Genomic DNA, 14,762 nt, shown 5'->3' with positions numbered 1-14,762 from the left:
GCTTGCCACTCCTCTTTTGATGCAGCTCAGGATGAAGTTGGCCTGGGCTGCAAGCATGCACTGCCAACTCATGTTGAGCTTTTCATCCACCTGAACCCCCAAGTCCTTCTCTGAAGGGCTGCTCTCAATAAGTTCTTCTCCCAGTCTGTATTCATATCTGGGATTGCTCTGGCCCTTGCAGCACCTTGCACTTGAACTTGAACCTCATTAGGTTCACATGGGCCCAGTTCTCAAGTTTTTCTACGTCCCTTTGAATGGCATCCCTTCCTTCTATCATATCAACCTCACCAATCAGCTTGGTGTCAATGCCCTTTGAGATATCCTAGTGTATCCCAGCTGTGCTTCAGACATCATTTCAGAAAGTCAAGCATTTCCCATTGGCCCTGTTTTCTATTTTTGTTTATTTTAGGATGAATCTAGACTAAAATCTTAGGTTGGATCAGTAATGCACCTTGGATTGTGTCTCCTGATTGTGTCCACCTGCTATGTTTTGTTTTGTATTATGAAGGTGTCCTGGAGTGTGTGAATCTGCTTATTTTTGGACTAAATGAAAAATAGTGCTTCAATAAGTGTATTTAATGTTTTTAGTCACAAATGTGAATTTTGTCACATGGACCAGATGAAATGTGTGCTCAACACCCATTGTTTCATGCTACAGACCTGTCATTATATGTTGGGATTACTTGCTAATGTAGATATACTCTTGTGAACTTTACAGTAGTTCATGACTCAGCAGCTTAATGTCCAGATTCCATTAACTGTGTTGATTAGAGATTTAATTAGTTGTGTGAAAGCATAGATGTTTCAACTGCCTAAAATATTGACATAGGAACAGCTGACATAACAAAAGACCATATGTATTCCTTTCTGGAGGAATACCTAGAGGTCAGCAGACTTACTCTGGGAAATCTAAAGTGGCACTAGATGCTTCTTTTCAGGTGATAGAGTTTAGGCTGCCCCTGAAGTCTTCACTGCTTACACAGTTCTTGGCAGTCTACATACATGTATGTTACTCAGATGACTATGAGCACGGTACTACTTGCTGCATATAACTTTGCAAAAAGTTCCAATAAGTGCAGTGGATGTCTTGATAATAGATAATGAACAGGATAAGGCATTAACTGCAAAGGTCTTTATTATTATTATTATTATTATTTATTTATTTATTTTTAATTTTTTCCCCTCCTTTGTTTGATGTAATTATCTGTCCCTTCACCATTCATCACACTGTGTTGATGGAGACACCCAAACAGAAATGTATATATCTACATATTTGATTCTACCCTTTCTTCCATCTCTAACTCAAGCATTTCTACTGCAGCAACAAAGATTACAAAATAAATATATAACTTTCTGTTTAAGGAAACCTTCAGCAAAGACACTTGCTTATCATTTTCTTAACAAATATTGCCTATGTTCTTATAATTAAAACTTAAATGTAATTTTCCTGCATTTATCAAGTGTGTATTATCTTTGCTGGAGGTAATTTCTGTTTCCTGCTACTTCCTACCAGTATCCTGATTTACTGAGCAGTGGGAACACTCTACTAGAGAAAAGTAACAAGAATTTTTATACTGTAGCTTTTCTCTTTCCTGTAAATTTCCCAGTTTGGGAGAAATAGCGTGCTGGTATCCTTGTTGATGAGTGTATTAGCAATTAAAAGACAAATATATGTTAGTGCTCATATGTTGAGAGCCTAAGAGTTTTTGTACTTCAGAGACTCTCTGTGTCTTCAGCTGTTTATTTCTGATTCAGCAAAATAATTATTCACCAATTTAGGATAAAGCATCTAATTAAATGTATTGGCTTTATCAAAACTAATGCACGTTAAGGGAAATGTTCACTAGTAAAGACTTTTGAACCATCAGGCAAGTCTCATGTGCTGCTACACAGTTTTTTGACCTTACACAACTTACTTAGACCTAAATGTCTGTATTCTCATCTTTTGTCACTTATGCAAAGATATAGTGTTGGCAGTTGGGCACCTAAGCTGCAGTCTTTCTTTGACCTGATTTTTGATTGATTGATTGATTGATTGATTTATTTCACATTTCCAGGGACAGCACTTTCATTAAATGGAGAATCAGTATTCTCCATAAGAGAATACTTTTAAAAAAATAATCTTTTTATTTAAAAGGATTCTTTTTTAAGCCTGCTAGGAAGGAGTCATGTTCATAGTATTCATGCTAGATGTTACTCAGAAAGACAGATGAGTTATAGCCAGAATGATTAATTTTGAAATGCGGCTAGGTCTCAAATCACAGACTATGTGGGTCTTCCCAAAAACATGAATGAGAACCTAGAAGAGCATTATGAGGACAACTATGTTAAAATAAGGTATTGGTAGATACCAGATTAGCTGAAGGGGTACAAATGTCTAAGAAAGATTGGTAACTGAAAGATAATACAAATGTAAACATAAAGGCTAATGTAAAGTGATTGTATATGTACAAAATCAGAAGACAGAGTCTCCATGTTTAAACTGTTTAGGACTGCAGAAGATTGAGGAAAGGGGTCCATAGAGTTACGATGTTACTGCACTTTTATGCCATTGATCCACATAGGCAGAAGAGCAGATCAAATAAAAATGTCATTGAGTATGTGAAGAAAATATTTATTTTTTTTTTGTTTATTTGTTTGTTTATTTCTCTCTGAATGTTCACTTTGCAACCCTGAAGGATGAGCACCACAGAATACAAATATAAATATATATTTTTAATTAATTATTTATTTTTTTTTCCTGGTGGGGTAGCTTGTTGATATCACTGTGGTGAGGCAAACTCTTTAATCTTGACCTTTAAAAATCTTACCTATATGCTTAGAGTTAGAATGAAGTCACACATTTCTTACTGTAGGTTTGGGGTTTTGGGCTATATGTCAAAGATGGGTGAAAAGCAACTTAAAGAAGAAATGATGCAAGATATGTTTTCAAGCAGTACTGATGTATAATGAATGGAGAGAGATTCTGAGAACCCTGGACCTTGATTCTGTCCTCAGACAGATTTTATCTTGAGCAGATTTTCCCTCTGCAAAATAAAGAAAATGGCTCCTACCTTATTTTGCATTGTACTTTTCGGTGAACTGGAGAAAAAAAAAATCTCTGTAAAAACTAGGAGTTAGCAAGTATATGCATATTTGGTGCTTACAGTACAGTCTCCTTTACCACATGATGGCCATTGATTCAGAAAACTTTTCAATGAGCAGCTGTGTAGTCAGAATTGCACTTTGTGTATTAACATGCCAAGTTCTTCTCTCATTTGCATTATATAAACTGTTTCTCACAGCTTATTTCCCCTTATCCAAACAAACAATGACCTTTATAACAATGAAATATATTACCAGGAGGAAAGTTATTTTATGACAGAAAGGACAAATTTTTTAAACAACTGCCTGATGTTTTTTCTCCTCTAACTCTTCACAAATATGTTTGTTGTTTTTGTTGTTGTTGTTGTTTGTTTGTTTGTTTTGTTTTGTTTTTCCCAGAGCATTTTTTTTCTCCTCATCTAAAAGATGACAAAATTAGGTCTTTGCCAGTGTATTTTAGATTTTTCAGGATGTATAGTAACACATGGAACACTCTATTTTCTATAGATGGGTTTAACAATCTCCAACACTCTATTTTCTATAGATGGGTTTAACAATCTCCCTGTACTGAGTTGGTCTTTGGTTTGTGTCTGTGTCAATGCATATATTTTGGGAATAACAATCCATGATCAATTTACAGGTAGAGTATTAATGCTTTGGTAACCAGATAAACAAGTGCAAAGTGAATGTAAAAATAAAAAAGTAATAAAAAAAAATATTTCTTTTCTTATTTGCTTTCATAGATATGGGGAGAAAAAAAAATGGCCCATGATTTTTCAAAAATATATTTTTTTTAATTTGTGATTTTTATCTTTGCTCTTTTACATCTTTGTTCGTTTGTTTGTTTTTCCCTGGAAATTTCTGATTTGATGTTTTACTGAGAAAATTGGTGGATTTCCATCAACACCATTCACTACTTCCAAAGAATTCAAGTCCTCTGTTAAAAGAAATAAGCAGACATCTTCCCAGTAAAGAAGTAACTGAACACTCATCCAATGTTATTGGTATTTTCTGTAAATACAGCTTCTGTGTTGTTGCTTTTTGTTTGTTTGTTTGTTTGTTTGTTTGTTTTGTGTGTGTGTGTTTTCCATAATGAAAAAACATAGCAAGAAAAAAAAAAAAAAAAAAGGAATAATAAAAAAAAGCAGAAAAAAAAAAAAAAAGCCTTACACTAAATGTGGCATTTTAGTGTGAAGATCTGAAAAGCTTGTAGCTTTCCAGGAAGCTCAGAGCTAAATTATACACTCTTAGGTTAATATTTTGATTATAGCAGCTGCATTTAAATACACACATTAACTCAATGATATGACTGTTTTTATGGACTGGTGGTGTGTGCAACTGACATTATTTGTTGATGTTTATCATAATATTGTTATGCATCATATAGATCCATACTCACAAATCACCTGTCGTTGATGACCTGAATTCTTTGTAAGGGATGTTGTGAGTAAGGTGAAACCCATTTGTCATGAGCTGTGAATTTTGCTCTAGTTAAGCTTTCCTGTGAGTGAATGCAGAAGTGAACCTTTTGGAATATGTCTGTGGATAATTTGTTAGGCAGCAATTTTAAAGCATTCATAGCTTTAATATAAATTTAAAATGAAATTTGGTAAACATACTGAGGTGCTGCGAAAATTAATGCATTTTTTAGCAGATAATTCTGCATTCCTGAACAGAGCATCCCTTGTTGGAAAGCAAATGAGAAATTGCTTCTGCACTTTTCTCCTTGTTTTTCTTGAGTACAATATATTGGAATAAATGATAATACTGTAGTCTGAAAGAAAATGGCAGGGGAGGTTGTGAGCAAGACAAATTACATGTGCTCTCTAATATGGAGGAAAACAAAAAAGAAAACTTGAGAAAATAATTCCAAGTGTCTCAGTAGCTATTCTCTTGAAAATATACTATTCACAAAAGTATAATTTTCCCAGGGTAGACTCTACTGAAAATCATTATAAATATATACTCATTACATGATCAAATGAAGATAAGTAGATCCAAATCATCAATTATTTTAATAATGCATGACCATCTAATCTAAATTGTATCTAAATTGAACATTGGACCAATTTTGAGCTGGGATTTGGACCATATGAGTTCCAGAATTCCCTTATAACCCGAAGTATTCTACTGAAAAAAAATTATAAATAAATAAAAATGTGGTGGTGGGAAGCAACCATAAAGTGTGGAACCTTGAGGAAATTTCTTTTTTAATCTGCCTCTAACAGCTTTTAACTACTGTACCTAAATAAGGCTTGAAAACAGGTAAGACGATTGTTCCTTTAGTAGAAGCAGGAGGCAAGACAGATTTCTTCAAGGCTATATCTATTCGAGGAAACAGTTCTTCAGACTGTGTTCTCTTTTCACTAGTGACAGATGTGTTTTTTATACAAGGGTAGTTACCACTGTGTGAAATCCTGGAGGAGTAAAGGCAATATATTTTGTAAGTTAGGTGTAACTATTTATCTAACTTTTACTCGGTAGCTAGGGTTACACTGCTGCGGTTAGTCATGTGTGTTTCTGCCTCACATTTACAGACAGGTCTCTTGCAAACTGTGGAAAATTAGTATACTTTCTTATCAGGGTGAATTAACTGATGGGTCTGACAAAAAAAAGTACCCTAGCAGGGGTTACATCTATTTTGCTGAATGTGTTTCTAAACTAGTTTAAGCTTTGTATACATGAATATGTCAAAATAATTTAACTGGCATGAATTTTTAAAAATGAACTAAGGCATGTCCCATTACAGACATTATCACAGACATTTTTTAGGAATATATTAAACTGATATGCAGTTAGCTTAAGCTATACTGAGATGAGCCTGATTTCAAAATTAAAACTGTTCACCTCCCTATTATTTGTAAAATAAAAATAATAATAAAAAAAAAAAGTGGAGTAAACATCATGGCGCACTTAATAAGCCATAAGGGAGTAGAAAGTATATGAAAAATTTCCTAGTGATTGCCTGTAACATAGGTCCAAATGAAATCTATGCTGAAAATACAATGACAACCATACTTTTCTCAGTGTTCTGAACTTATAATAATAATATTCAAATAGTCCTTGGATAGTCCTACAACAAATTCAACTAAGAATGTGAATGCTATGTATATGTAGACTTCTGTACTTAAATTTAGAAGCAAATTATTAGATTCACAGAATTCAAAGATTCATGGCCTAGCATTAAAGAGAAAAGTAACAACTACAGAAACTAAAAGAATGGATGCTCTATCCTTTCCTTATTGGCTTAATGAATCAAATATTGTTATGAAGAATGAGAGATGATGTGGCACCCTTTGGGTTGAGGGACATAGGCCTAAGACCACAAATTCATTCTATGCAAGTGCATAGAATGGCCAGTAAGCCATCACTGGAGGTGAGCGTCTTGTCCTTCCTGTGTTCTTCTGAATGAAAGCTTATTGCAGCTTCCAGGTGTAGCATAGACCCTAATATGGACTCCTTAGTTCTTTTAGATACAAGGATGTTATTACTTTAGTCCCAAATTAAGTTAGGACAAACTTGTCAGCTAAGTCTCACTTTGGGCCAAGCACAATAGCAGAACTTTACTGAAAGTAAATTTGTTTCAGTAAAAATCTTCCAACACTAAATGAACCTAGAAAGGTTTGGGGAGTATCAAACCCATATGACTAACTGCATAAAGAACACTACTACCTGGTACTGTCTTTGAGGAAGACAAAATTGCTCATCTCCTTCCTGACACATTCCACAGCTAAACCAAAGACACAATTTGTAAATGAAAGGTTCCAGTCCTGTTTGCTAATTCTGAATACATAGCAAAGAATTTTAAACATATAAGTATATAATGATTACCAGTTTTCCAGGGGTGATCAGTTCCTCAGGACCATTCATTGTTCCTCTAATCTCTGAAATTTCAAACACCTTCAGTGGGGAAGAGGTAGGTGTTATGTTTTTTCCTTTTTTTTTTTTTTTTTTTTAAGTTGTAGAAAGCGGTGAAATGTTCCAGTGATTCCACTTGATTTTCATCAATATTTCTGCTGCATTTTAGTACAAGGCAATCGTCCCCTTTCATATGGACAATATGCATTCTGAATGAGCCTAAAGATTTGATACTTTTGATCTGAGTTTAACACACATCTGTCTTATCTGAAAATACTGTTAAAAACGTTATTTGGATTATAAGCAAAGCTTTCATTTGCACAGCCCATGGCTGTCTGTGTCATAAATATGCACATATCTCTGCCTCAGCAAGACTTTTCTAAGCACATTTCATGGTGCTTTTCATATGCACTGGATTTGATTTGTTTTAGGGCATAATATAAATTCCCACTGTGATACGGGATAAAACAAAAACAAAAACAAAAAAAACTTACAAGGCTGCACTCATCCTGCAGAACCTTAAGTTTTATTAACTGTCCAAATAACTTGTTATCATTGTTGTTTATGCACAGCCCCCTCGTTTGGTTCTGAGTGTTATATCTACCTTTTCCTGAAATACCTTCAAGTCTACGCATTTGCCCTCAGTTACTAATGTGAATTCCTTCAGCATATAATAATAGTGTTTCACATTCCAAACCATAAGCCTACACTACATGCCATAGAATACAAATGTGCACAAGGTGGTAGTTTCATTATCTTAGGGTCAGTAGAATTTCAAGAGCTCTGAAATTACCTCTATCAGTGATGCAAGTGTCAACTTAGTTTTAATAAATCCTTGGAAACAGCTATGAGTTACTTCTAGGACACATTCCCATTTCTGGAAATACATCATTCATCTGCCAAACTCACTATCAGTTTGTAGCAAATAGAATTCCATCCATTAAATGCTAAATCTCCCTTCAGATTCTCCATGCTCATCCACTTCTCCATCTCCACATCTCCATTCTCATCCACTCTATGATAGCTATATGTGTGATTAACCTGAAGTTTAGCTGATATCAATCCAAATGTATGCTATTCCACTTAAACTGGAATAAGGTCTTGAAAAAATCTATTTTTGGAAGCATATGCATAGGGAATGTTTTATTTACTTCTCATTATTACAGAGTACCAGCTCTGGATGCAACTAATATTATGTAAACAAATGTTGACAGTTTTTCCTTTTTTAATTTTTATTTCTTCTTCTTCTTCTTCTGCTTCTGCTTCTTCTATGCCACGCTCAAACATCATAAATAGGAGAATCGAAGTATCTTGTTTGATGATACCATTGCACTCTGTATTCAGCCAAAAGCCTACCTTAAGTTAATGGGATAGCTACTGTATTTTACTTAGTGCTGACATAAAAATAACAAAGTCCTTTTTACCTAGTAGTTACATTAATTAATCCCAACAACAGCTCATTCAGTGAAAGAAATATTACTGTACTTTTGCAAATGTGGAAACAGATATGTGCAGATATTTAATGCTTATCCCAAAGTGGTAGAGAGAAACTGGAGAAAAAAATAAATAAAAACTTGAATGAGAATTAGCAAAGTAAAGATCATATTCCTGATTGTGACATGCCATCCACCAGAGTATTTTAAAAGTTTGATATGTCACGTTAATAGAAATCAAAATTTCTATTAACTTTTTTTTTTTTTTTTCTGTGATTTTTTTATTATTATTCCAAAAGGAATTGTCTTTGTTCTATTTATAAGTTCCTGAAAAGTGGGAGCAAACCTTATGTAGTACTATTTTCTAAATTTATTGAGTCAAAAAGCTACTTACAAGCCAAATATGCATAAATGAAATTTATATATATATAAAAAAATGTTATTACTTTAGACAAGTAATTAATGACAATGAATATGGGGTTCTCCAGAATTCATGAAGTCTTGTCCCCCTTTCAGCCACTGCTAGCAAGAGACCAGATCAACAGTGGCTTCAAAATCCCTGAGGATGGAAATCCCACAGCCTCTTCAAGTAACATCTTCTAAGAAGTTTTGTTAAAATCAGACCCCATATATTTATTAACTGAAAAACAAAAATCTTACACAAAATACATCAATTTCATTTATGCATTGCAACAGGTTTAGTAATTTTAAATATTATATATATATATATAATATTTATAAATTCATTTAAAAGATTTTTAATTTGAATTTTGGATAAACACAGTGGGCATGTTTTAACTCTGCTTCGTGATGTTAAATACTATTAAATTTATCAGGAATATAAATAATGATTCATACTTACCATGTTTTCTTCTTTTATTTGTTATGCACTTATTACTTACTACATGTTAAGTTTTTGTTATACACGATAGCATCACAGACACATTACCATATCTATTATATGCGAGGATTTTTTTTTCCGGGAAAAATGTCAGTGTGGAATGGACAAAAGGTCAAATATCTGAATTTTCAGACTGGAATTCCAAGTTACATTGTAAGTTTTGCATGTCTTTTCTTTGTATTCCTCATACTTGTAGCCTTATTAACCATGACCTAGGTTTCTCCTATTCCAGATTGTACAGGAGTGTGTGTCAGGCTTCATTTTCCTTCCCTCTCTTTCTGCAAAGACTGCAAACAGCTCAGAACAACCATTACCATCATGGTTCATGAGAAGATTTAAGCAAATATTCAACTTCAAGAAATATGTTAAATTTTCTCCAATATCTCAGTGTTTTCTGGTATAAAAGTGCCCTTTACTTCATAATAAACAGTCTTAATAATTTTTACTGTATTTCTTTAGTGTAATTTAATTGTCTAGAAGTATTATCACTATTTGCATTACTGCTAGACTGTCTAATGTCACAAAGGGCAGACTGCAGATTTCATGCAGTCTATGAAAACTTTTAAGCAGCTTATGAAGGGACTTCTCAACTGTGGTCACTTCTGGTCAGAACCAGTTGATTGTTAATGTTGCAATAATTAGAGGAAACTTTTCAGCTCGGCTGCAATGGGCAGCTGCTCAGGTCCAAAAGCTGCAGGGGCTGTCAATCACTCCAGTCTTGGGACTGTCTGTTTTCAGGGATTTGTTAGCCTGTGAAAGATCCCACTTCACAACATGCTCTTCTGCCCTTCCACTTAAAACTATACAGTGTCCAAAAGCTCCTGAAATTATTTTTCCAGCAGTGTCATGTTGCTAGAGTCATAGATGGCTACATTTTGGACTCCTGGGACATCAAAGCAAATGTACTCACAGTACTAAGGACATGGAGAATTGCACTTCTGAGCTACTGAAAGTCTAAACAGACATAGTGTCCAAAAGAAGAATATAAAAAACTTGGATTAATAATACTGAAGTAAATGAATTACTCAAACACTGTGAAGTCAGTTCTGTATTTCATGACATTTGATGTTAGTTTATGCAGATTAATTAAAAAAAATTAAAAAAAAAAAAAAACCTCTATATGTTTGAAATAACTGGTGCGTGACTGTGTTATAAATGGCTCAGGATTCAAATTAGGATTAAATAAAAAAATAAGATTTATTGAAAGAATATAAAGGAATAGAGGTAAGCAAACAGCGCTGGGTGCACCGGGAGTCTCCGCTCCACCAGGACGCACAGCAGTTACATCAAGCAGCTGATTTTTATGCTCCTAGACTAATACATATTCATTACTACTTCTAAAAAAAATAGATTATTAAAATTAGCTTCCGGGGTGCAGTCCCTCCTACTGGAGCATGCGCAGTCTCCTCTGGGGTCTCTTCTGGGGGTCTCTAGGGGTCTTTCATGCTGAAGGCTCGTAGTCTTCCTCTCCCCCTTTGTACTTACTGGGCACCATTCCAAGTTTATAGAACATCCTCTTCAAGTCTTGTCTCCCAGCCGTCCTTCAGCTTCTTTCTCCTTCCTCTTTATCTCTCGGCCCCCCCTAACCAGATACCAAAGATCCACAGAGTATCCCATAACAGTCACTAGTTGTTATCAGTTGTTCTGAAACTCCCAGACACACGAGTAATTAAAACATTCTTCCCCAGCCATTCACAGACACATCTATAGCAGTATTAGAAATAGAAGTCCGGAATAACAAAAGCAAACAGGTTCATAAATTTAAGGAGTGATAAGTTGACTAGAATGAGGGGGAGACTGGGACACACTGCATCTGTGGTTCAAGAATTAAATTGCCAGTGCAGGGCCCAGAGGCAGACAGGATTCAAACAGAATTGTTCTTTATGGACACGAATTGTTAAAACATTCCTCACAACTGGTTATACCTGAGTGTTTTTTGTTGTTGTTGTTGTTTTGGCTTGTTTTGTCTTTTTTTTTTTTTTTTTTTTTTTGGGTTGGTTGATTGGTTTCTTGATATGGTTTATGTTGTTTTGTTTTACTTTTAAGGTAGATAACCAGTTGTCTTAAGACACAATAAAACTTTTTAAAAGTCACCTAGTGAAAGAAAAAGATCTCAAAGTTACCAAATTCTGTTGAATTCTTCTCTATTTTTTTTTTAATTGAGAGGAGAATTTTATGCACAGTAATAAATTATATGTGGTTTTAATTAGAGCTTGAATGTGTTTGAGCAGCTGACATGAATTGCTATAACAAATACTATTTTATATTTTTGGCCTTTGCATTAGATTACTGGCATCAAGAGCAGCAGTAACAAAATACTAGGATCTTTCTGTTTCATTAACTAGAAAAATACAGAAGACCTATACTGAGGATAAAATAATAGATCTATAAATTCTAAAGGACAGCAAGAAAAGACTAGGATGACATGTATGAATGTCAGCATCATACTTGAAAGACAGAGGATTGTTCAAATCCTGTTAAGGCTGTAGTTATTTTAATTTGAGTGTCTCCATCAAGGCAATTACAGATTTATCCTTTCCATTTCTGTAGGAAAAAAAAAAAAAAAATCAGATTAGAATATTTCATATGGAAAGAAGCTAAGCAAGAATTTGATTTCTGAAACCATTCAAATATGTTCTATCTGTTATGTTATTAAACTGTTATGTTCAAAAAGAATGGTTTGGATGTTTAACCAATATAATTGGCCTAGAATGTCTGGCCACCTTCCTTTATGAGCTCCTGAGAAGCTGTAGAAACTGATTCTTCTGGAAACTATATGGACCTGAAAGCTGCATTCCCTGTTATATGTTCCAGACCAAGTTCATATCTATGTGATAATAAATTATGCATGACAATACCTGATGCTTTTGTAAGAGTTATACCTTACAGCATGAGATAACTATAACACACTGCAAAGCACCTGCATCTTCACCTCAAAGAGCCGCTACTGCTGTTAATAGGTATAGATGAGATAGGAGACTCTTCTACATGGTCTGACTTCAGAAGTTGTCATCATTAAGGCCTTGGAGGGAAGAGGGGCCCAAGAAAGCTGGTTAATACTCAAGGATCACATCCGCCAAGCTCAAGAGAGGTCTCACCCAACGAGCACAAAATCAAGCAAAAATGATGAACAAGGAACCCCTGGCCAAACTCAGTCATAGGAAGGAAATATAATAAGGCAGAAACAGGGACAGGCAATCCATGAGGAATATAGAAATACTGTCCAGGCATATGGAGATGTGGTTAGGAAAGACAAAGGACACGTTGAATTGAATCTGGCAAGAGATCTCAAAGACAACAACCAGCATTTCTGTAAGTAGGTGACAAAAACTAGGGAAAATATGGGGGCTCTGCTAAATGAGGTGGGTGACCTAGTGACAGAAGACGAAGTGAGGAAAAGTCTTAATCTCAGTCTTTACTAGTGAGACCGGCCTGCAGGATCACCATGCTCCATAGAAGAGGGGTAGGTGGTCCAAGGAAGACTTACCCTTGGTGGAAGAGGATCAGGTCCAGGAATGCTTAAGCATATGCAACCATGGGGTTCCACTTGCAATAATCTTTCAACAATTACAGTAATCCAGAGGAGTGATGTATTGGGTTTGGTAGCAGGGGGCTTCAGGGGTGGCCTCTGTGAGAAGAGTCCAGAAGCTGTTCTATGTTAGGTGGTTTCAGGTGGCTACAAAAGGGACTGGCTGCCAGCCAGAGCCAAACCAGTGAGTGATGTTGTTTGCACTTTTGTGAGAATATTTTTAAGAAAGGGAAAAAACTGCTGCACAATAGCAGCTGGGAGAGAGAGAAGTGAGAAACAGCCCTGCAGCCCCCAAGGTCAGTTCAGCAGGAGGTGCTGCAGGCATGCAGCAAAAGTTCCCTGGCGTCCTGTGGAGAGGCCCCTGGTGGAGCAGGCTGTCCCCCTGCAGCCCATGGGTCCCACATGGAGCAGATCTCCATGCTGCAGCCCCCCCATGGGTGGAGGAGCCCCCGGTGGAGCAGGTGGATGTGGCCTGGAGGAGGCTGCAGCCCATGGAGAGCCCCTGCAGGAGCAGGCCCTGGGCCGGATCTGCAGCTCGTGGAGAGGAGCCGATGCGGGAGCAGGGGGCCTGGGGGGAGCTGCTGCCCATGGGGGACCTGTGCTGGAGAAGTTTGCTCCTTACGGATGGACCCCATGGTATGGTCCCATGTGGGAGCAGTTCTTGAAGAGCTGCTGCCTGTGGGCAGCCCCTGCAGGCTCAGTTTGGGAAGGATGGCATCCCGCGGGAGGGACACCATGTGGAGCAGGGGCAGGGACCATGAAGGAGCATCGGAGACAAAGCATCAGGGACAGACCATAGCCCCATTCCCCAGTGCTGCTTGATGAAAGAACACAGAAGAATGTGGATGGGGAGAAAGGTTTTTTGTTGTTGTTTCTTTGTTTGTTTTTGTTTTTTTTTTCTTTTTTTTTAGTTTCCCATTGCTCTAAGAGCAACTAATCCTGGCACATGAAGGACAAGAAAATCATCAAGAATAGTCAGCATGGCTTCACCAAGTCAGGCTTGACCAATTTGCTAACCTGCTGTGATGAAACAATTGGCAAGGGAAGAGCAGTAGATATTGCTTACCAAGACTACAGTATGAATTTTGGCATTGTGTCAAAAAATCTCTTAAGAACCACAAGAACCTCTTAGAAAACCTGAGGAAATATAGCCTGGATGAGAAAACAATTAAGTAAACTGAAGACAAAGAAGCACATTAAAAAATATAAGAAAGGAAGGGCCCAGAGAGTGGTGATCTGTGTAGCACAGTCTAGTTGGAGGCCAGTAACTAGTGGTGTACTCAGGAGGCCAAGTTTGATGGGGTTTTGAGCAACCTAGTCTAGTGGAAGGAGTCCCTGCTCATGGCAGAGGGGTTGGAATTAGAAGACATTTAAGGTCCCTCTCTGGAGGTATTCAAGGCCCGTCTGGATGGCTATCTGGGCAACCTCTCTTGAGATCCCTTCCAACCTTTACAATTTTATGATTCTGTGATTGTGTCCCTGCTTGAGTTGAACCAGATGATCTCCAGAGGTCCCGTCCAACCTCAACGATTCTATAATTCTGTGATTTATCTCTTATGCCTAGGTAAACAAGTGTAGCTATCCTGAATAGGTTTGCACTCTGGGTGACCAGTATATATAGTCTCCATATAATGTACCTCACTGTCTTTCTAATTTACAACTTTGTAGTCTTTATGGTGAATTGAAATGTTACTCAGTTAAGGCCACCTAGTATGAACATTATGAAAATTAGCTCAGTTCTTTTATTTTTATTTATTTTAATTAAAAGCACGTGCAAAGCTTACACTTTTTTTTTTTTTTTTTTTTTTTCTTAGATAAGGAAATATGGTAACACAAATGAATTCATTTTCTGGTTTTTTTTTTTTTTTTTTTTTTTTTTTTTTTTCTATCCAGTAGTAGTTCTGCTAATTTATATCAGAATAAAATAACTATGTGTCGTGGTTCCGCTCGAGTGGGC

The sequence above is a fragment of the Aythya fuligula genome, chromosome 1, assembly GCF_009819795.1.
Source record: "Aythya fuligula isolate bAytFul2 chromosome 1, bAytFul2.pri, whole genome shotgun sequence".
NCBI lineage: Eukaryota > Metazoa > Chordata > Aves > Anseriformes > Anatidae > Aythya > Aythya fuligula.
The sequence above is the reverse complement of the archived record's forward strand: the minus strand, read 5'-3'. Positions refer to the sequence as shown.